We start from the raw sequence: 24,097 nt of genomic DNA on the forward strand, positions 1-24,097 counted from the left end.
AGGGAGGCAAACGGCACAGTCACTTGGAGTTGGCTCTGTACATCCAAAAAACTTGAAAGTGTAACTCGGATAATTCACTCTCAAACTGAAATCCCATTAACCCTAAATTCTTCCAGAAAGTATAAATACCTCTGCAAAGATGGTGGTCGAGGATTTGTTGTGTTCAGTTGGGTTTGTTCGCTGAATGATGGAGCCTTGGCTTCTCCCCTGAACTGTAAGCACCTAAATTGGGCTGTGTAAGGTTGAGCGTTGCTATTATAGGTCCCAGATGCCATCACTGGAGAGAGATGGCGGATTCGGAAGTGCTCTGGGATGCTTGTTGTCACAGTTTGATAGGGAGGCCAGGCCTTGTATAAGACTAAGTTGGGCATCTTAGTAAGCTCCTCAGAGGGAGGTAGGGTGAAAGAGTGCCCCTGTGTAGGGTGTGATCTGCTGGAGCACTATAACACATTACTGCTTTAATAGACTAGACACGAGGCTCAAGCTGACAAATCACTGATTAACAAGAGGTTCATCAGCTTTTGTGTCCCACGCCGGAGCAAATTTTGGAGAGGTTTTAAGCACTTTCAACCCTGGTGGCCGAGTGCTGAAGCTTCAAGGGCTCATAACTACTAAAAATCAAGACGGAGAGGTCCAGAAACTGGATAACCCAAATTAGTAGCTGCAATTGGAAGCTATGACAGAAACATCTGGAGAAGAAATGCATGGCTGCTGTGTGTGCTCTTGGTGCACAGGGATTGGTGTCCCGAGCAACCCGTCAGCTGCAGCCAAACAAAAATGGCAAGAGCAGGCATCAGCCCAGCTTAGCTACAGCGCGGATGCTGACCTGGGGCCCATCCCAGCTGCCTCTTGGTCACAAAAGCTGTAGAAATTGTATTGTCTTTGTAATTTTGCCAAAGCAGTCTTTCCTTCGGTAACTTTTGAGCCTGTTGGCCAGGCTAGATGATTGCAAAAGCTTGTTTTCCTTAGAAAATAGGGTTAAAGTGTGTACAATGCTTTAAGGAGAGGGGAGCTTGTTGAATTGAGATGCTTGTTAGGCAATGCTCGTCCAAAGCTGGCCTGGTATGGAGAAGAGAGGGCATTGTATCACCTTTAGGCTTGGTCTGGGCAAAGCAATATTTCTGTCTGGAGCACCCTGGGCGAACGGAGACCTCAGCAGTCAATAGAGCACAGTCCGAGGCGCGGCTCCCTGCCTGGCTATGCGCTCACACCAATCTTTACAATAAAAACCAAACACAAAGTATAATTATATCCTGGTGGATGAATTTATATTTTTGGTATGTTGTGTTGCTGGGACTATTTTTAAAGCCTCTGTGTCCAGGATTCTGGTCTTTCTAGATATTTAAAAGCCCATCAGCTCTATATTTTGCTAGGCCCCACCCTCCATTAAATATATATATTGATAACAGTCAATGACTGCGTTAATGTTTAATCCAGTACGTTTTTCAGTTTTAGGATCCCATTCACCCATACCGCTGTAATCGATTCCTCCTGGAGATGCTGCGGTAATTAGAGGAGAGGCTGATTTGCAAGCGTTACTGTGACGTGTAGCCAACCTGTCTTGTTTTGAGCCTTTCATTTGCCTTCTCTTACGACTTTAATTGTGTACCATCTCGAGTAGGACCACAGGAAGGCGGAGTGTGAACTTTTCATTTGCACGTTAATGGCACTTTGCCTGGGAAGGTGTTACGAGGACTCAAGCAGCGCCGTGCAGGAAAAAATAACATGCCCCGTGTGCAAACAGCTTTGATGGCTAGTGGTTCAGACATTGCTAATAGCATCATGGAATCATAGAAGGTCTTGGGCTGGAAGGGACCTCTAAAGGCCATCTAGTCCAACCCCCTGCAGTGAGCAGGGGCATCTTCAACTCGATCAGGTCGCTCAGAGCCTCATCCAGCCTGGCCTTGAATGTCCCCAGGGATGGGGCCTCCACCCCCTCTCTGGGCAACCTGGGCCAGTGTCTCACCACCCTCAGTGTAAAGAGCTTCTTCCTAATGTCTCATCTAAACCTGCCCTGCTCTAGTTTAAACCATTGCCCCTCGTCTTATCGCTCCATGCCCTTGCAAACAGCCCCTCCCCAGCTTTCCTGTAGGCTCTTCAGGGACTGGAAGGGGCTCTAAGGTTTCCCCGGAGCCTTCTCTTCTCCAGGCTGAACCCCCCCAGCTCTCTCAGCCTGTCCTCACAGCAGAGGGGCTCCAGCCCTAGGAGCATCTTCGTGGCCTCCTCTGGACCCGCTCCAACAGGTCCATGTCCTTCTTGTGCTGAGGGTTCCAGAGCTGGACGCAGCACTCCAGTAATAACAGGGGTGTTTTTTCTTCTAATTTTACCCTAACCCTGAAGTGGTTCCCAGTGTGCCTCAGTGTGTGACTGGGGTCGTTTTTCCTCTTGCAAAGGACAAGCTCATAATGGCTATTTTTGACCGTTCCGGGGAAAGTCAAGATATTCTCCATCACGCTTCTGTTTTTGTGTGGAAAGGGCTCCCTCTGAACAGTCACAGAAATCCCTGTAAATATCAAAAATACATCTCGTGACACTTCAAATCTTTCCGCATAATTCCCTGCCCTCCTGCTGCTTGCAAGAAACCTGATCCATGTGCTTTCAAGTCACCATCAGCATCTCATCCCAACAGAGCTGGAAGGGACTGACGTTCTCTGTGGATCAGACCCGGAGGAAAACGGGTGGTATGGGAGTAATAACCTGGCATTTCCACTTAGGGACAGTCGGATAAGCCTCAAGAGGGGAGACTTGCTTCTTTAAAGGAGGGTTGGTCCACCAAGCAAGATCCCTTCTGCCTCCTGCTGCTGTGCCTTGCGGCAGCATCCCGTGGCCCATCCTTGCATCCTGAATAACTGTGCAAATGCAAAACACAGTTTCCAGCGGTCAGAGCTCAGCTCTTTCTGGTGGGTGACAACAGGTCACAGTCACAAACAAGCCGGGAAAGGCCAGGCAGCAGCCATATTTTTGAGCAGGAGGCAGCTCGGTGGGTGTTTGCAGGGAGGTTTGGCCACACACAGGGGAGAGCGCGGTTGACAATGCTGCTGTTGCGTTGGGATTAGTGGGATGTGAGCTAGGCTGTACGATAAATGTGAAAAGTAATAACAGGGAGTTGGGGAGCCATGGAAGGAAGAACAACTGGAAACCTTGAAGGTGCAAATCAGAAAAAATTGGGAAAATTGTTTTTAATGGAATTTTTCTTTTTTTAATAGGGATGTCAGGAACAATCACAATAACTGAGATGTGAGGGGATGCTGGGTTGGATTAGTCCTGAAGGGACTTTCTTTTTTTTTTTTCTTTTTAGAAGCCTTCTCTGACGTCCTTCTGCAGAAAAGAGCTCTCTTGCCAAGAGAGGTTAAGGCAGTTCTTCGCACAAATGACCGGTGTGAACAGCAAAGCTGCTAATTGGGGAGGGAAGGGCTGTCCTCAGGAGCAAAGGGAGGAGGGGGTTTAAGAAGAGGTGAATGGTGTCTGGTTTAAGCTCGGAAGCTTCCTAGATACGTATCGTTATCTCCTGGAGCTTCAGAGCTGCTTTTGCTGTCCAGGAGTTTGCCAACCTGCAGCACAATGGAAAATAGTATTTCCTTGCTGTTTGCAGCTTCGCCAGTTCAATTGCTGCCTGCAGAATGTTAAATTAGGATAAAAGTATTTCTACTGGAGTTTGGGGATGGAGGTGGCACTAAGGCATTAGCGGCTAGGGGAGAATTTGTCAGTCACGGAGCAGTGGGATGTGGCCCGTCCACATGGAGAAACGGTGAAGGTCCCAAAGGGAAAGCTGCACCATCGTGGGCGACCTGTCCTCCACCTTGGGGTGGGTAGGAGGAGAAGCTAGAAGGAATTATCTTCTCAATTTTGGTATCTAACTTTCATACAAGACTTTGAAGTTAAAAGGGGAAATTTCCTGAATACAGCCCAGACGTAGTTCCCAGAGAAAAATACCAACCCTATTACACCTTTCTTGGCAGACAAAGGCAAAAATGCGTGTAGAGAGCGTGTCACCAGGGCATTGGAGGGCAGGTATCAAGACTGCAGAATGAAAAGAAGAAAAAGAGAACATGGATAGTAAAGAAAAGCAAAACAGAGTTGGGCTCAGCGAGGGGAAGGAGACTGGGCAGGTAAAATAGTCCAACGAAGAAAGCATGAGACTTGGGTCTGGCCACATGGTGGCTACTCCCAAATTTCTGACCTTGGGCAAATCACTTTGTTTCTTTTTCCCATCTTGCCTGTCTGTACTGAGTGCTTCGGGATGGAAAATAATGCTTATTAAGTGATTTTTGCATAGTTGGAGTACAGTGAGGCCATCAGCTTGGCTTGGATTTAGGCGTTACCATGATACAGATTTGAAGTTACTCTTAATGATGAGGAGAGGGGAAAAATGTACGTACTGTTTGTGCGCAACTTGCTCCCCCTTTGAAATTTAAAGGAAGTACGTGTAGGCCTGCGTGTGGTGGAAGTTGTCCTTGGACCCTCCCTCCGTGCCATAGTTGAACGTTGAGTGAGGCTGTTGAGTTGTAACTCTGACCTTTTTAAAAATGCCACAGGCCTCTTTCAACGGGATGGGCCAAAAAAATTGTAATATAATCTCTCAAAGGAGAACTTATATTTACGTTGTTGGAGTTCATACAACCTTCTGTACAGCCTGATATAAAGAAAAGTCGCAAACTCGCATCATACACACTGAGGTACCAACAAACAGGAACTAACAGAAGTGAGGAGGACGGTCTGGGAAGTGGGTGGCGCAGAGAAGCTGCACGCGTAGGGTCTGTGATGCTGCTCATGTGCTCTTAAATAACCCAGCTGATGTTTGAGTTATTTTTATGTTCAAATTGTTGGTTGTTACAGCATGATGAATGAGTAATTTAACTCAATATTGTATTTTTAATTGTGGCTTCCTAATCCCTCCATGCTCGTTACAGCCAGGATCTGGATCTGTCTGACAATTACACTTGTGTTGAGGGTGGAGGGGATGATGTTCGTAACCGTGCTTAGACCTTACTTTGCTGGCTTTGGGGCAGACACAAGGACTGACCTCCTCCGGAGAGCACACCTTGTCCCCACTGACTGTTTAAGCGTAACAAATGTACAAAGAAATGCAAACGCGGTGCTTTCTGTGTGATTCTCATTATCTGCAATTCTTGTATTGTACCTGGGGAGCCCCATGGGGTTACCCAGTTCCGTGGGAGGAGGAGGAGAGGTTATTAGTTGCCAAGAACAGAAATTCAAACCAATTTAAGCGAGGACTTGGAGGTGCCAGCTGTAACCCCGGGCAGTATGTGAGGCTACTGCAGAGCAGCAGAAACGGAGCTGTGAACCGGGCAGCGGATTAGCCGGCCCACAGTGAAAACTTGGATTTCTCCACTGGAGGTGAAGTTCTTCACTCCAAAGGCTACGAAGACTTTTTTTTTTTCTTTTTTGATGCGGAGCACTTGTCTTTGCGGCGAGCCAACCTACATTTCCATGCCAAAACAATGCTCAAACCTGTCACCTTCTATTGCGCCACAACTGGGATACTTTACAGTTAGTACCAAATTTTCCCTGATTGTCTTGGGTTGTTTAATGCGTTTGACAGTGAACCAAAAGCTTATTTGTGACTTAAAAATGCATGTTTTATTACGAACAGATGTGTTAGATGGTGTTGTAGCGACTGTTGTTCAGGCTGGCCCTGAGATTTGCGCTCCGACCCCATTTGTGCTCAGATTTTAGTTCGTATTCCCAGACCCAATGCACGGTCTCACCAGAAGACGCGTCTCCTTTGCAATTTTAAAAATGGAGCTTTACTTAACTTTTGGCAGAGGTAACCCTAAAGCTTTTGAGTTTGTCTCTGCAGGTAGCTGGCGGGTGTCCTTCCGGGGTGAGGGGTAGTTCTTCTTTACCCGTTTGTTCTTCCCATCGTCCCCTCCGGTCTGTGTTTCTCCTGCTGTGCCGCGTACGGATGCTCCTCGCCGCAGCGCGGCCGGCTGGGCTCACGCCTTGGTGCTCCAGCAGCATCCCCCTAGACATCTTTATCCCAGGTCCATCCTGTATCCTTCTGCATTCCCTGTTTGCCCTGTCTTTTCACCCTATAACTTTCATTTCTTGCTTTTATAACCCTAAACCAAAATTGCCTCACATTTTCTTTCCACCACTTTTTTTTTTTTTTCCTTTAAACCTAGATTTTTACAGCTAAAACGTGTTTCCTTTCACCACCGCCTGTAGCAATTCAGGATGCTTCCAGCTAAGCAAACGCCCCGCTCCAGATGAAGCCTGTTTTCCCCCGCCTGGAGTCTTCACCACCACAGCAGCTGCTCTTTTGCTTTTTATCGGACATGCATCCAGTTCAAGTTGGCTAAATTTCAGTTGTTCTGCACGTGACTATTGCAGAGACAGGGGTGCTTCTGCTAAAAGGGAGCAGCCGCGCACGTTAACAGTGGAGTTTTCTCTTCCCTTGGAGAGAAACGAAATAGATTGGAGAACAGAGTAGTTTGAAGAGGTGGTTCCGAGCTGGAATTCGCTTGTTCTTGCAGAAGTTAGCTCACTGCAATAAAATTGTGCAAGTCGTTGCAAACCCTCTGTTCTCAGAGAGGAAAACCCAGTGACTTTGTAAATCTGCTTTCAAAGTTGAGTCTTAAAATAATCCTTCTGCAAAAGTTGCTTGCACGGAGCTCTGCAGGATGGGGGGGGGATTGGTCTTACAGTCCCACTTCAGGGCAGCGCATACAACGACTCTCACATAAAGAAGAATAAAGTCCAAAATGCCATATAAGCTCTTGTTGGCAGACCCAAAAAGTCTTCTCATATTCTGACTTCTAGCCTTGGTCTTGACCCTTTTTCCCCGCCCCCCCCCCCGCTGGGAGGATAAATACGCACACACAAAAATACGCTGTTTATTCTTTGATTTGTGGTACCGTCCTGGATATCCCACTGCTGGTCTGTCGTATGTAGTACAGAAATACATCTAGAAAGGACTAGAAATAAACACAGAGCTTCTAGAGAAGCCCTTTCTTTGCTTTAGATAGGCTCTATTAGACACGAAATCTGTTTCTAACTAATAATTTGCTGTGCATAGGAGCTGGTGCTTGTGCTTTGCTGCAGGCTCGAGGGGAGCGGGCTGTGCTGGGGGCAGCAGGGCCGGGGACGGTGGAATAAGTGGCAAACTGAAACATGAGGAGGGAATTCTCTGTATTTTACTACATGGAAATGCCTTGTGTTGAGTTTTGAATCGCGAGTAGTGTTTTGGGGTGGACCGCCCATTTCGTTAAAGAACAAATGTTGGCAGTCCAAATAGTTTTGTGTAAAAACTGGGGAAATGCAAGGAATGAACAAATGCGAGCTGTTCCTTACCCCCGTAGGCACAGTCTGCCTGGCTCATGCCATCTCCTTTGATAAGCTGCATCCTAAGGCAAAACGTCAAAGTATAGATGTGTTTTAGAAGCTGCTAATGCAGTCTTTTTTGTGACTGAAACGCGCTTCTTTCAGGATTGTGTGTCAAGGTCTTGAACACCTGAGCGTAACCAGCTGGCATGAGCCTCGGGACAAAGTCTCCTAGTCGGGATGAAAAACACTTGCTGTGTCACATCCCTGCGACCTAAAGGATTAAAACCGTGTGGTGTCCAACAGCGTCAGCCCACCCCGGTGTAATACCTTAAAGAGAAGTATTCTTGCTGGGTTTTGGGTTTCTTCCTGTTTTCTCTTTTCTTCTCAGCCTGTTTTTTTTGTGGTTTTTTTTTGTTTGTTTGTTTTTATTCTACTTTGGCCTGTGCTTTCTCCCTTGCCCATCCACCCCGTGCATAGGTGCATCGCAATCCGGACCCTGAACCATGGGAGGACCGAGCGAGCAGCCAGCGACCCTTGCAGGGGAGGGATGCTGCAGGACCGATGTGCCAAGGGTTACTCCGGCTGGACTCTTGCGTGGAAAGATCCCATTTTCTGTGTTTTTTTGGCTTACTGCCTTTGTGAAAGAGCCGAGTTCCCTCATCCCCTGGGTCTGTGATTGCATTTCCAGTAACTTCAGCAGCCTCACGGTTTCAGCTCTGGGGTGTGGGTAAGGGTTAACGTAGGAGGCTTGGGATACAATTGGCAGTGTTTGAGCCGAAAAATTATTGTGGAAATCTGTTTATCTCGTGCTCGATACAAAGTGACCTCCTTTTGGTAGGTGCAGGCTGTAAATGAGAAGATTGGGTGTCTCGCAGCCCAGACAGGGAGGGTGACGCTGATGAATCTCCTTCCTTCTCCTATCCGAACGCTAAAGGATCCACAGTAGTTATCCTTGCTGTATCCTGTTGCTGTTAGCTAATTTGCGTGGTTGTGGCTCAGTTTTGTGGATGAGGTTTGGGGAGGAGCACAGCCCGGATCGGTTTGTGGTGGCGATGAAGGCTCTGCCGACACCTGTGACTTTGGTGGGAGGTGGCCCTGGGTGTACGTACCCGGCCGGCGTGGGAGCGCGGTGGTGCGCTTTCCTACACGGCTGCTTTTCGGGGAACATGAGGGAAGGAGCTCGTGGCTTTCATTAGGGCAGGGGCTGCTTTCCAGCAGCCGCACGTGTGGGGTTGTGCAACGTCTGGTCCCCCCCGTGCAGCTGCGGCGGACGGGGGTGGCAGAAAAAAAACGCAAACCCACAGAGGAGCATCGCTTACAACGTTGTGCAATAGACATTATTCCTTCAGGTCCTGTTGTTGCTTTTAGACAGAAAGACCTTGTGTGGGGGCCAGGGAGGGAAGAGGGAGATTTGCAGGAGGGGAAAGGCTGGAGACAAAACCAACCAAGGCGGACCTGGTGGTGGTGAAATGAGTGATGTGAATCTGCCGCGTGGATATCCTCAACTTCCCAGACCTCTAGCACGCAGCCAAAACCAGAAGGCAGCGCGGCTGGAAGGAGCGGGGCGCTCTGGGGACCTGCTCCTGAAGTTACAGCCAAATTACCTCCTGCCTGTTTTCACTACAGTGGATTTTCTGAAAGGCGTGTGGCGCTGGTGGTGCGGGCAGGGTGCAAGGTGCTTTGGATTGCCTGTGTGGGAGCAAACGCTGGGGCGTCTTTTGCTGCTGTTACCTGACTGGCGGATTAAAACTTGCCCAAATATGTGTGGTTTTGCCTTGCTTTGAGGACAGATGAAGAAACTCCCGTTATTGGGCACAGAATCACAGGACGGTAGGGGTGGGAAGGGCCCTCTGGAGATCACCCAGTCCCACCCCCTGCCAGAGCAGGGTCACCCAGAGCAGGTGGCACAGGAACGCCTCCAGGCGGGGTTGGAATGTCTCCAGAGACGGAGACTCCCCCACCTCTCTGGGCAGCCTGTGCCAGGGCTCTGCCACCCTCATGTTGAGGTGGAACTTCCTATGGTCAAGTTTGTGCCCGTTATCTCTTGTCCTGTCCCCGGGCACCACTGAGAAGAGCCTGGCCCCATCCTCCTGACACCCACCCTTTCAGTATTTATAAGTGTTGATAAGGTCCCCCCTCAGCCGTCTTTTTTCCAGACTGAAGAGACCCAAATCCCTCAGCCTTTCTTCATCAGAGAGCTGTTCCAGTCCCCTCAGCATCTCGGTAGCTGCGGTGATGCCGAGTGTGGGAGCAGGGGAGGGGACTTGTGCCGCTGCCAGGTTCCCCCGGCCGTGCTGTGCCGGCAGCTGCCCGCGGAGCCGGCGGCAGAGCTGTCATGGAGCTGAGTCCCCCCCTCCCCAGCTAGTTCGGGCTCCCTTTACCAAGCAAGAAGAAGTCACCACAGGTGAAAGCACACGATGCTCGTTACCCGCGCCCGGGTGTCTGCTGGGGCTGAATTGCCCGGATCCCGGAGAGTGGCTCAGTGAGAACCGGCAAACACATTTTCCCTGGGAAGGAGCAGCTGTTTGTATATAGCGTGCAGTGGGTTCACGAGCGATTTTAGGAAAACATTCCTCTCTAATCATAAAAAAAAAAAAAGGGCATTTTTGTTGTCTCCTTTCCTCTAAAACACACAAGTTGGAGAGTCAGGGATTTTCATTTGCCATGACAACCAGTGAAACCGCTGAGCCATGTGATTTCTCTATCCTTCCTATGATTAAATCTTTCTTTTCTTTTTTTTTTTTTTTTTTTAAAGGCCATGTTGCTACCAGACTTGGGTAACATCAGGTGTTATTTGTTTTTCTCATGTAGATTAGGCAGGATTTAATTTGCGTGTTTGCTTGGGAGCTGTAGAGAGCTGGGGGATATTGATATTTCCATGATTCATGATAAGAACGGTGTCTTAGTTCAGAATTACAGCATTGTACCGAAGTCTCTTGTTTTGCTGGTTGAGACAGTGCTGGGGGGTCCTGGCTCCCACAGGACAAAAACCACGGTGGGACTCATCGGTGCTGCTGAACAGTGGTGAGATTCAGAGCCTTGAGCCTTGGAGATGTTGGCTTACACAGGAGACAAACGGCTTAGAGACTTTATGAGCCAATAAATCTTTTCCCGTTCTTGTGCTGGGGCAAGGTTCTTGCAAAGGCAGGGAATGTGATGGATGTGACTCCTGATGCCTGGTCCGTGTGAGGACTCCTGTTGGCTCCAGGTCTGAGCACTTCACGCCGACCGAAAGCCTGGGGGTGGCGTTACTGTCAGCGACGCTCAAGGGCCAGCGTTTATCCTCGCTTTTTAAAAATTGCTATCTTCTGCTCAGGAATTTCCCCAGGGTGCCAAATATAGATTCAACACAAAAAAACCCAAAAACCCTCACCAAACTAACAAACCCAAAACCCAACCCCAAGACCTGCTCTGTTGCTAAGGAATAAAAATAAATGGTCACAAACACGGTGCTGACGTGCCAAGTTGTGTCCCCATGACCGTGCAGCTGGGAGCGCAGAGGTCCCTCGCTGGGCAGTGACAGCACACGTCGCGTTGGCATCGGTGCCTGTGGAGGGACCGGCTCCTGTTTGCTTTAAGGAAACAAAAGGAAATAACTTTCCGCTTCCTAATATTAGTCCCAAAGAGGTCAAACTTGACGAGGCTGCTGCCAGGAGATTGGTAGCAGTAAAGGACAATCTCTGTGTTTTTATGTGGTATTATATATAACACAGCAATGTCTATATTGGAGAAGCCCTGAGAGATCACATTGGTGGTGGGAACGTATTTTTGAGCGAAACTACCGTGCTTTGGGAGGTCTTGGGCTCCGTCATAGGGTGGCTGAACGTTGGCAGCATCAGCAGGGTGAATGTTGGCGCTGCAGAAGCAGCCGTTGTGCCTTCACCTTCTCTCCGAATGCAAATCTGTGTCTGCAAATCTCCGCAATAATGTATTAACCCGCGTGGCTGGAGACGGGGAGTAGCTGAGCTGGGCGCAGAGGTGAAGACACGATTTATCTGGGCGAGAGAGCTGCTGTGACCGATGCGATCTTCTAACGCGTGTACGTGCATGCCCATGCGATGCTTGGGTTTGTGGGGGCCTGCCTGCTTTAGTCCTCGAGGTACCGCGTGCTGCAGCAGCTCTAAATAATAAATCTCAAAGATCCTGCCCTTGCAACACTTTCTTTTTTTTTTTTTTTTTTTTTTAAATTATTTTTTCAGATTTCAGGCTTTTGGGTAAGCTGGTCGAGTAATGCCCCTGCAGTGGCAGCAGACCTGGAGCAGAAAGCTTCCACTAAAGAGCTGCTTTTTTGTTTCCGCTTCTTGGGATTTCTCTTAGTGTTAAATTTAACCCGCGCAGCCTCTCGAACTGCAGCTGGCCCAAAGCTGACATGAGGTTTTAGCAGCAGAACGCTGCCCCGGATGAGTAACTGCGCTTTTGCGGTAGTTTAGGACAAATGAAAAGCACTGTAACCACCTGAAACTGTAAAGGGAACTGAAAACAGGCTGCGTGTTAGTGCACGAGCCAAAATTTGACCAGAACATGAATGTTGTTCCTTAATCTGTGAAGAGACCTGTGGTGTCCTTATGAAAATCTTACTCAGGAGCCATGATATGAAACATCTGTTATAGAGACACTAATTATAGTAAAGATTTTATTTTTTTTTTTTTTTTACAAATATTAAATTCTGGCACCAGGGCTGTAAAATCCAGCTCTGCTGTCCCACCCCCAAGGTTTTTTCCCATCTGGATGGGGTCCCTCCAGCGGCTGGCGGGGCTGGGAGCCTGCCCTTGGGAGGCAGCAGGGCTTAGATCAGCTTAAACCAGCCCTGAAACTACACCCAAGTCTCTACTTTCCTCCCCCTCTGAACAACTTGTTTTCATCAAACATCTGCTTCCCTGGCAGATACTCGCGGTTAAAAACTCGTACCGAAGTGTTTCTTTGCAGAAATGCAAAGAATATTCCCTGTCAGCTCAGCTGCCTGCCAGACGGGGCTGGCTGATCCCGGCGGGGGGGTTTCCATCAAAGGAGGGCGTTTGTAGAGGGGAGAACGTCCTAGACGGGGTGACTCTTGTGCTGGTGGTGCGGTTTTGACAGGAGGCAGAAGCGTATGTGTTTGGGTGCACGAGCACGGATGATGTTACGGGTAAAACGTGCTTCCCATCTGGGAATAAGAGGAGATAATGAACCGGGGAGCACTGGGGCAATAATCAGCCTAGGACTAGCCTAGACCCACCACCCCAGACTTGATCTGACCAGGCAGGGCCCTCTGGTTTGGGATTTTGAGTTTGTCTTTGGATAAGGGACCTGGGAGATGAGCTTCCCTGAGCTGCCCTCATCTTCTCATCCCTGGAGACATCCAAGGCCAGGCTGGATGAGGCTCTGAGCCACCTGATGTAGCTAAGGACGTCCCTGCTCACTGCAGAGGGGTTGGACTAGATGGTCTTTAGAGGTCCCTCAACCCAACACGTTCTATGATTCTCCAGCATCTTCCTCTCCCTCCCTGCAAGGACTTAGGTAGCCAATGCTGTCGCTTTGCCTCTGCCATTTGCCTCTGCCTCTAATGTCTGACTATTTTATTCCTCCATCACTTCATGTTCAAAAAAGCTATCGTTTCCGGGGGAGAAACCTTCCTTTAAAATGCATAACAGATGCAGAAGGTCCTTCCTAAGTACCAGCGCACTGTTGCGAACTGCCGCCTTTGCTGGCCCAGGGCCGCGATGCGCAGCGCCCGTGCGGCTGGCTGGTGTACGTGTGGTTGTGACAAGGGAGCCTCCAGCTGAAAACTCCTCATCTAAGCCGAACAAAAAATAAAACCACACCAAAAAAAACCCCTTTTCTCTTAGCAATCCCACTCTGCGGTAGCAGGCTCTGCTCTTGAATTCGAGGGCATGGCTGAAAGTTTTGCCTGGGGATGCCAACGGCCTCTTGAGTCACCAGGAAGATGCTGCCCCACAAAATCCAGATGCGAGTGACTGACTGAGGGCAGGTTACCTGCACTGTGGGATTAATTGCCCTAATGAGTTTGTGTTCCTTCCTGCAGAAAGCTCCTTTAAGCAATTCTCTTGGAAGGCCTCTTTGCTGTGCGTCAGGCTCCAAAGTGTATGGGAGGTGCTAGTTAGGGGTCAAGATTCTCTCACTGACACTATCATCATAATGCTTCAGAGAACGTGATTTTTCTCCCTTTTTAAATTTTTTTTTTACAACTTCTACAGTGCATGTACAATTCTTACAGCTGTAGCGTCTTGGCTTTTGCCGTTTTGGCTTTGATTCTTGCTATCTTAAGAGAGCCAGCACAAGTGTGCGTATAACTGCAGCAGGAGAATGTGCGTCTCCTCTTTAGAGGTCCGGTGGTCCGGGATGCAGGCTGAATCCGCTGTGGAGGAAGGGTAGGTGCTGTGCTCCTCAGGAGGTGTGCCTGCCTGAGGATTAGTAAGGTCAACTCAGTGGATGATTAAATATGTTATCAAGAACACAGTGTGCGAGAAAGTTTTGGGGGGGGATTTTTCATTTTACAGTGAGGTGGTGAGCCCCTGGCCCAGGCTGCCCGGAGAAGCTGTGGCTGCCCCATCCCTGGAGGGGTTCAAGGCCAGGTTGGACGGGGCTGGGAGCAGCCTGGGCTGGTGGGAGGTGTCCCTGCCCAGGGCAGGGGGTGCCACTGGATGACTTTTAAGGTCCCTTCCAACCCAGACCATTCTAGGACTTTTATCTTGCTTATTACCTCTTCCCTTTACTGCTGCTATTGCTAATTTACCATTATATTTTGGGAAAGTTACCTTTTAAGTCTGATATATCTGTCCCGAGCCAGAGAGCCAAGAGCCAGAAGTTGTGGGGCTGTTTTTTGGTTTGGTTTGGTTTTTTGTTTTTTGTTTTTTTTTTTTGGTGGATTCTGTTGTCTGTTCTGAACAAACAGCAAACTTTTGTCTTAATAGAGAAGTTAGTTTTTAGCTTTTTGACTGCTACCGCCGGACACCGTTGGGCTGGCCCAGTGTGGCCTCCCCAGTGGCACGGCACGGCACAGCAGCATCGTGCGTGATGCCACCCGGACCCCGCAGCCGCAGGGTACCAAACACAGCCCCTCCGGACGCTGATCTCAGCCACACGAAAGTGAGATTACATGAGGCTTAATTACTTGTTACTTCTTCTAGGTTTGCTTGAGAAGTCATGTAAATCCCAGTAAATCACAAGGTTACTTAAGCAGAAATCAAGAGGTGGAAATAACTGCTTATTTTTTTAATTGAAAAGCATTCTTACAAAACGAAATCTTACCGTCAGAAATTTTTAGTTTGTTCATACCACAATCAAAACGAGATGGTCAACAACATTAAGACATGTCACTGTAGTTAAAACTCAAGAAAATTTTCTTGGATGTGCTTTTATAGCCCAAACACGTCCATATTCACCAAAAGGGTTATCAAGCATTGGAACAGGCTGCCCAGGGAAGTGGAATCGCCATCGCCGGAGGTGTTTAAAAGACGGGTAGGCGCGGTGCGGAGGGGTGTGGTTTAGGGATGGGTTTTGGCAGTGTTAGCCTGATGGTTGGACTCGGTGATCTTAAAGGCCCCTTCAAACCTAGGCAATTCTATATTCATATTTCACAATACATTTATGCGACTTACGTTGTTGGTTAACGACATACTTACACTTCTGTACCTCATTTGAATCATGGTGTTCTTGTAAATATTTTATCAAAATCCTTTAGTTGTGATAGCTTTTCTCGTGTCATGTCAAAAACATTGGTGTCAAACTGTCTAATCTTGCAAGTGTTTTACCAGAGCCCTGTCACCCGGTGTCAAAACATCTCCGCGTACGACCGTGATGCCACGCAAACCCATGCCAGCCCAGCAAACTAATGCATCAGGAGACTTCTGTGCCTTTTACCCGCACATACCTTTTACTTGGCACATACCTTCCTTCTGCCCCGAGGGCAAACCATTCTTCCTCCGGCTTCGCCTCCCTGCTGGTAGGGCTGCTGTCCCCCAAACCCTCGCCCGCCTCACGGGAGCCTGATCCTGCCCCCGCTTTCTAAGGGCAGAGTAATTTTTATCTGAGGTGCCAACGGGTTTCCCCGTTTCCGTGGGTCAGATCGTGGTGCGGGAGCTTTATTTCCCATCGTAGAGAGCTGGGTTTAGGAAGATTTCCTGCCTTTTCCATGAAAGGCACGTTCCAGTTAATGCTTGGCTGTAGTTTTAAAAGAAATAATTTTGTATATTTCTTCCCCCCCCCCCCCTCCCCCCTTCGGGAAGAGGCTGTTGTTTTTGAGTGGATAAAACAGCATTTTTGGCTGGATTTCTGGCACTGCAGTTTTCCATGCTTGGAAGTCAGCCTGTCTGCTGTGCTGGCTGAGTCTTTAACTGCTTCCAGGCAAAAATGAGTTGCTGCATAGCGTTCAGCGGCTCCGCGGTCCCCTGGTTTGCTCAAATGTGGCCAAAACCGAGGGAGTGGTGTTCTGAGCATGCAGTATTGGGTCTCCATGTCCAGGCGCATCTTGAAGGATGCGTATAAAAGCGTGTGTTAAGGCGGCACTGACCTCTTTGCAGTCACAACCCAGCTTCTGCCAGTAAATGGAGCGCAGGGCGGCTCTCCTGCTTGGAAGCAGTTTTCCCAAGATGGTGTGTGTCCTGGGCGTGCTGCTGCTCGTGTGGGCTTTGGTCAGCCACTATTGTGGATGTGCATGTCAGTGTGTTTTGTTTGGTTTTTTTTTAAATCCCGAAGAGACAATTTTTCTATTCATTATTTCGCACGTACTCTGTGCGTGTATCTCATTTTTCCCAAGTAATGCAGAAATCAGACTAGTTCATTCATCTGCGCGAGGAGAATCGTTGCTGATTAACAGCTCAATCCTCAAATACGTTTCATGAATATAACTGGTTGTCCACATGTGGTATTTTGCGCTTCCATGGCTGTTCCCAACACCAAAGTGTCTTACAAATGCCACCGAGTCTCCCCTCCCTCCAGAAGGTGGGAAATGAGGGCACTGGACAGCAGGGGCTGTGACATGTCTCTCCTGTAGAGCCTTTGGTGGCACTGAGATCCTCAAGGATGTGTCCAACCCAAACACCACCCATCCTTCCACCATCCAACAAAAAGTGATTAATGATGTGGGTTGATGCTGCTTTTGACACCAAAAGGCCCTACAAAAGACTTCGCCCAGCAGTGGACAGCATGAACGCAAAGCGTTTTCACCATGGGGGATGCCAGGAGCCCGTGAAAATACGAAGGTTGTTCCTAAACATGAGATCTGCAATCTCCAGCACCAGGAGAGGATGGTCTGCAGCTGGTTATCCATGGAAGTGAGGAGAGCTGGTGTCCAGCCACAGGCTGTGGCAAGGCTGGGCCCTCTCGTGTTGAGCGTGGGCGTCACAGCTGACGATCTTGCGCCTCCAAGCTCCCTCTGCCCAGTAAAGCAGAGCTCCTGCTCTGGGCTCTTCCTTCGGATGATATTGGTGCTGGGTTTCCCTGCTGCTTTTATGGTGAAGCACCTGTAATTGCATGTCAGGGGGCTCCTCCATGGCACTTAATTGCACAAGCTCCTGGAGGCCAAGTGACGTACGAGCCGTGATCTGATCAAAGTAGTCTGGCGACCTGCAAATGTTCTGTGGTGGCAAAAGAGGTAAGGGGAAGGGCTGTGTGCTCTGTGCAGTCACTCATGCAAGACCTCTCAACTTCAGCTTTTCTGTATTTTATAGAAATGTCTTTGTGAGATAAAACCTACCTGTGGTATATGAGAACTTACACCTACTCAGCTCGCTTGGTTTCTCTAGGAGCAATACCCTGAGCAAAGGGTCGAGGAGCAGGAATCTCTCCAAATAAAATTTTTGGGTAGGGCTGAGGTTTTCATAATATACTGCTTTTTCCAGCTGGGAAGTTTTGATGCAATTTGCTCTTTTTTTTCCACGTGTCTAGACTTTTGAATGACTTCTGATTGGGGCTGCTGTGCAGGGGGAAGCCCCACATCTCCGTCCACGACGCGTATAGTTGCTTGATGCCTTCTGGAAGCGTTTCATGGACTTACCGAGGCTGAATGTGTCGGGGGTGGCGTGAGCACACTGCGAGCCCAACGCACCATGGAGGTGTGTGCACTAATAGTCTGTGGGTGAGGAGCGTGTGGGATAAAAGCTGCTGTGATTCTGACCGGGAAATCCCACTGAGAGGCATGGCGTTTCTGCACCTGGGGCCTTCTCCCTTCCTCTGAGGGACCATCCTCGAGGAAGAGGCATGTTTGGGATTGCCAGTGCACAGGCAGCTGGATATTGCTCACCTGGAACGGCAAGTGTGACGGAAGGAGATGGGGAAATGCCAGGCTCTGCGGCCCCTCCGTGCCTGCAATAAATCTGCAATAAATCTTTCTCCCTTGAATTTGGGAGACGCATCCCTGGAGTTTTAACGTCGCACCAAACTGAGAGTGTGGGTCCCCACGTGCTTGTGGCTTTGCCACCACCAGCACAGAAGCGTGGGTGATCCGGGTTTTCGTGGGGGTGAAATCTCTCTTAATTTTTCTAGTGCGAATGGAAGTGAAATTAAACCTCGTGGAGAGGAGGAGCGAGGAAGGTGGACACGGGGGAAGAAGGAGTCCAGGCTGCTTGTTTGCAGAGGGGCATGAGCTGGGCTCGTGCTTGCCGAGTGCAGGAGCCCGCTTGGCTTGGCAGTTGCTTTGGAAATGAAAATATTTTATCCTGAGTTACGTAATGCAGCAGCATGTCCAGACCTGAGATCCCTGCAATTTTCTGGCCTGCGAGGAATAATTTTCTGCTTGAAATATTAACCTTAGCTTTGAATTTCCTGGCGCGTATGGCATGTGTAATGGGTGTAATATCTGTATACATAACTGCTGCTGTTTGAACTTGAGATGTTTAGGTAAACTTGTTTTTGTTTATAGCTGTTGGGTGATGAAGAACAGAAAACACTAGTTCATTAAGAATGACATAAATACATCAAAATCCACCCTGACCTACTGGTTAGATCCAGCAGGTGGAGGAGGCTGAAGATCCTTCTCTATGTCTGATTGAAGCAGTAGGTTGTAAATGAGGGTTTGGAGTGGGGTAGAGCTGAGGTGCAGATTATCGGTGTTCCTGGATTTGTCAGTCTTTATCCATAAATGTGGAGAAGCCTTTGCAGATAGTTTTGGTTGGTTTTGTTTTTTTTTTTTCACCTAGCTCTTTGCTGGGTAAAAAAAAATGGCTGGAAGGCTGGGCCCACAGAGCGGTGGTGAATGGAGTTAAATCCAGTTGGTGGCTGGTCACAAGTGGTGTTCCCCAGGGCTTAGTACTGGGGCCAGTTGTGTTTAATATCTTTATCAATGATCTGGATGAAGGGATCGAATGCACCCTCAGTAAGTTTGCAGATGACACCAAGTTGGACGGGCGTGTTGATCTGCTTGAGGGTAGGTTGGCTCTGCAGAGGGATCTGGACAGGCTGGATCGATGGGCCAAGGCCAGTGGTATGAGGTTCAACAAGGCCAAGTGCCGGGTCCTGCACTTGGGTCACAACAACCCCATGGACACTACAGGCTTGGGGCAGAGTGGCTGGAGAGCTGCCTGGTGGAAAAGGACCTGGGGGTGTTGGTGGACAGCCGGCTGAATATGAGCCAGCAGTGTGCCCAGGTGGCCGAGAAGGCCAACAGCAGCCTGGCCTGTGTCAGGAACAGTGTGGCCAGCAGGACTGGGGCAGTGACTGTTCCCCTGCCCTGGGCACTGGTGAGGCCCCACCTCGAGGGCTGTGTCCAGGTTTGGGCCCCTCACCACAAAAAAGACATTGAGGAGCTGGAGCGTGTCCAGAGAAGGGCACCGGAGCTGGTGAGGGGTCTGGAGCACAAGTCTGGTGAGGAGCGGCTGAGGGAGCTGGGGGTGTTCAGCCTGGAGAAGAGGAGGCTGAGGGGAGACCTTCTCGCTCTCTGCAGCTCCCTGAAATGAGGGGGTAGAGAGGTGGGGGTCGGTCTCTTCTCTCAAGTAGCAAGTGTTAGGATGAGAGGAAACAGCCTTAAGTTGTGCCAGGGGAGGTTTAAATTGGATATTAGGAAGAAATTTTACGCTGAAAGGGTTATCAAGCATTGGACCAGGCTGCCCAGGGCAGTGGTGGAGTCACCATCCCTGGAGGGATTTAAAAGATGTGCAGATGTGGTGTTGAAGGACATGGTTTAGTGGTGGACCTGGCAGTGTTAGGTTTTTGGTTGTACTTAATGATCTTAAGGGTCTTTTCCAATCTAAGTGATTCTATGATTCGATCGCCACGCACGTGCCTGCGCTGCCTGGCTGCACTAAGCCTGCTCTGATTTGACCTGTTCTGATTTGAGGACAGTGCTCCCCTAACCATGGCTCGTAAGCAGGACGAGCCCACAAAGCCTTCTGATGCTTCTTCAGGCTACGGGAAATTAAAACCCATGGGTGAGACTGGTGGGGAGAGAAGGTGATGCCATGATGTGCCATGGACTCCAGTTGTCGCCTGGCTCTATGGGGATGTGAACTGCTGCCCCATGACTCCTGCACCTCTAACTCAGAAGAGGACTGAGATACTGTGGAGGCTTAGAAACAACAGGTTATTTCTATTTTGTTCTTCGCTATAAAGTCAAGGTGTCAAAACATTCTTTTAGACATGAAAGGTTTTTGACTTCAGACAAAGGCTGTCTGTCGTGTTTCCTGAGCGCATGTTATCTTGTGACCTTCAGGAGGGTGAAAACAGGCAGAGGTTGGCACACCATGCAGTTGACTGAGAAAGGTTTGCTCTTTTGAAGTATCCCACTCCCCTTTTGGATCCATGAGCCAAAACAATCGGGGCAAAATCATGATTGTAGAGCCTGCTCTGATTATGGGTAGAGGTGAAAAGTTTTCCTCAAGCGAAGGAGTCGAGAGAAGTTGCAGAGATTTCTGTATCAGCTATAAATCTCGCTCACGCTTGCTGGTGATTTTGTGTGAAGACTGGTGCTGGTGTAAAAGCTGTTGAGGGACTGGCAGAATAGTGGCTTCATCCATTTGAAGGAGAACTTGATCACTCCAAAGTCATATGTGTCTCACGGGTAATATCTGAACCTTTGCGTTGTGTTTCTGCCACGTAGTTGGCGCCCAAAGAGGTTGAGCATGGCACGGTCAGAGCAGGTCAGAGATGAAAAGAAATTCTCTGTGCCTGCCCAAACCGTATGGGTGAAAAAACACTGCAAAAAGATAAAATAATCGGTTCACGTGATGGTAAATACTGTCAAGTAAACCAAAGTGGATCAAGAAAAACTGAGGGGAATGGAGCAGATGCAGGGAGGGGAATGTAGGGGAATAAACTAAAACATACCTGGATATCTTATTCCCTGAAGCATGTATTTCCTGTGGATAAACTCCTTGCCTTGTGGCGAACGGCAGAAGCAGGTGGGAGCGCGTCTTTCTCCTCCACCGGCTGTCCTGCTGTCGCGCATCTACAGGCAGGGCAGAGCCCACGGCAAGGTGACAGAGAGGACCGAGTCCTGCTGCCCGCGCTACGGGAGTTTCTGGCGGACAAGACGCCGGGAGGAGCGGGAAGGCCTGGTGCGTGTCTGGATTAGCAGCAGTGCTGGCTGCACGGGGAAGGCAGCCCACGGCTCCTGCACCTCCTTCTTCAGGCGTCTCCATGGGATCTGGAGCTTGTTTGTACCAGCTTGCATGGCGGGAAGGAGGGGTGAAAGCCCCTGGCCCCTCTGCTTTTGTTTTGGGTGGGTCTCACCGCTCTTCTGGTTGAATTGGAATTATTAATCAAAAAATACCAAAAGTGTTTACTGCGCTGTCTTGCCCCAAGTGAAGAGAACCAGCTAAGCCTAAAACATGTCCTTCTGTCCTTGGACTGCGTTCCTGCTGATGGACCACCTCTTGGGGTGGCTGCCCCGCTTCGATTTACCCCTCCTGGCCCCGGGTTCTTGCCCACAGTGACTGTGCGTGGGGCTGTGGGATGGAGTGGAGCAGAGCAGCGACCCAAATGAAATAAAATCCTGCAAAACTGGTCCCCCGCGAGGCGGGTGGGAACAACCCAGGGGGGTCGTGAGCCACAGGGGCTGGATAGGGCGCGAGCTTTATAAGCCACCCCTGGGAAAGCCAGCTGTGAAACCCAATTTTCTGCCCTGCTGCCAGCCTCAGGCTCTGCTCCCGTTTCATCTCATGACAGGGCACGTCTCTGCCGTGGCCAGCCCTGTTTGTGATTTAAACAAGTGTGGTGGGGGATGGCTGCGGCATGGACCGGCATCCCGTCCCCTGCCCTTGCTGCAGGGCCTCGTCTCCGCCAAAGGGTGGGACAGGCAGCTGCGGCTCTGACGCCTTCAACAGGGCTGCAAGGCAGAGCTGCGCGTCTGCAAACACAAGAAAACAGAAAGAGAAGAAAAAAGAAAAAAAAGCCAAATCCCCAAACCAAAAGCAAGCAAACAATGTTGCGCTCTGCATTTTTTTTTTTTTTTTTTTTTTAAGCATATAATTCAAAGTGTGATGTATTACTGAGATGCGCCTTCCCCGAGCCGGGCAGAGGCTGAGACACATCTTCCCTGGGGAGAGGGAGGGTCGCGTGAGCCTGAGTCAGCAGCAAAGGTCACTTGGCCGAAAGGCTCGGCTTGCAGAAGTAGGAGATTTCGTAACAGCAGTGCCATGTTTCTGTGCTGAGCGCTGACGGCGTGGTAGGTCGGTGTGTGTGCGCACGTCAGAGGGAGAAACGCCAGTTTTGGTGAACAGGCGAATGGCAGGGCAGCGCCGGTCAACCTCGGCTGCCCGCTCCGCCTCCCACATCGCTTCTCTCTCTCCCTTGCTGCTCAGCCCGTCGCTTTCTCCCCTGCTGTGCCCCCACTTCTTGCGTCTCTTCAGTTCTGGCATTTAATCTCATCATCGTGTTGTGTTTTTTTGTATTTTTTTTATGGCCTTGGCTCGTCTTCCAGTTCCCATTTGGGGTCATTATCACATACGATTAGTCTTGGAGCCTAATGAAGGGAATCAGACATAACTCTAGGGTATGTCTGAGCCATTTAGCGTTTCTGAGCTCAAAGATCTGCAGAGGAAGTTTATTTTTAAGCTTCCTGAGAAGATAAATTTGAACGTTGGATTGTTTAGGGTACAAGTAATAGAACTGAAATCCCTCTAGGAGGGAGCAGTGCCCTCCTGTACTTGAAGCGTCCCAGGGATAATTATCCAGTGCCGAGTCAGTCTCGTTAGTCTTGAAATAGCTTTTACTGGATGATCACATTTTTCTTCATGTTGGCTAGTATGAAAGCTTGAAAGCGTACATTAACATTTAGCCTCCATTGTGAGAACGCTGTCAACACGTTGTTAATGCTGTTGTTACCCAGGGCCTGGGAAAGCCAGGCATGGAGATACACAACGATTACACAAAATAACAACCTTAGAAAATAAAGAAGGGCGCTTTTGGAGGCTGCTCTTTAAGGTCCCACTCCTTCACTGTATTAAGGGATAGCAGGGAGCCGCAAGGTCTTGCGTGTGGGAGCAAGGAGACGTTCGAGCATCCTCAGGGCAGCTCCAGCTGCTGCTGGTTGGTGGCACATCCAGGGCTCCGTAGCTCCAGCTCAGCAAAGCAGCAGTAGGGCAAGTGCCAGGCTGTGTCACTGGCCCAGGCAAAGTGACATGTCTGTGTCGTGACTCAGCCGTGCCCCTGCTAACCATCTGCTGACGTGATGCGCATCATTAGTCACTAATTGGTGTGGTTACTCTTTTTTAAGGCTGCTGGAAAGGCCAAGGTTCGCGTAGCCGTGAAGCAGCTGAGTCAGTCTTCAGCCTGTTTTGCTTTCAGGTCCGCCGGGCTCTGGGTGGTGCGTGGAGAGCCATTTCGGTGTGCCCTGCCAGGCAGGCCCAGACTGTCACCTCTGTAAAAACCCTCTAAGCAGCCTGGGTCTCTGCTGAGGACAGCAACTTCATAATAATCTTTTTTTCAATTCCGTCCCCCCCGTCTCCTACACTTCCCATCTTTGGCTCTCTCTTCCCATCCAGTGCCCACCCTATAGGTACCGGTGGGTTAGGTGCTGACGCTCAGCTATCGCCTCACTCCGTATCTCAACTGATGGCTTGTAAATCTGTCTCCTCACTGGCGTCTCTTATGCCATTACTCCAGACCAGTCTTGAGGACAGGTCTTTGACGCCACGTAAAATACCTGGATCCTCCTGGACACGGGGCTGGGACACTGCCCCTCTGCTCTCCCTCGTCTGTGGGTTTTTCTGTCTGCCCCAAATCTCCAACCGAGTCTCTTCTGCCTGTTGTTACTTTTCTCAAAGGTTACAGACCCCTCCTCTGGTCAGGGTGTTGGCAGCACCCCGGGGTGCGCTGGAGAGGGAGGTGTGGATTCTCATCCCTTGCTCAGCCACGGCAAACTACGCTTAGCTGTTCAGCCCTCCCCGTACTTCGAGTGGCCTTAAGGAAGCCCCGTAGGTCTTCCCTCGTGTAGGCAGCTCTGCCCATCCCTGTGACGCTGCTGAAACATCACTCTACGTCCTGCCAAGGAGGATGGACTTGGCGGGGGGGGGGGATGTGTGCTGGGTACCCCCCAGGCTCCTCTGTTCACTTCCCACTTGAGCTTTACACCAAGCAAGCTATCCTCACAAAACTAAAGAAAACTATAATAGTAGTAGCAATATTTCTAATAGCATCTATTATTTCTTCTTTTTTAAAGACCTCTCTTAATGTACTCCAGCCAAACTGGCGCCCCGCTCCCCACTGCGATTGCAGCAAACGAGCTCTTTCTGCCTTTAAGGCAAACGCTGCTGCTTTTGTTTTTAAATTATTTTCATTTCCCCATCTGTTCTGCCCTCATGTGTGCCCCAGCCCCGCTCTGCGGGTACCCAGAGGAGGAGCTTGGGGGGCGTTCTGGGTGTTGCCTTAACAGAAATAA

At 49.6% G+C, this 24,097-nt stretch overlaps 1 protein-coding gene across 1 annotated transcript in view; it reads left to right on the top strand.

The window, feature by feature from the left end:
* The window catches only part of RAB30 (RAB30, member RAS oncogene family), a 46,264-nt gene that overhangs the window by 11,451 nt on the left and 10,716 nt on the right, over positions 1 to 24,097 (top strand). The window lies entirely within an intron of this gene.

Source organism: Larus michahellis, chromosome 1 (genome assembly GCF_964199755.1).
Source record: "Larus michahellis chromosome 1, bLarMic1.1, whole genome shotgun sequence".
In the NCBI taxonomy this organism is placed as follows: domain Eukaryota; kingdom Metazoa; phylum Chordata; class Aves; order Charadriiformes; family Laridae; genus Larus; species Larus michahellis.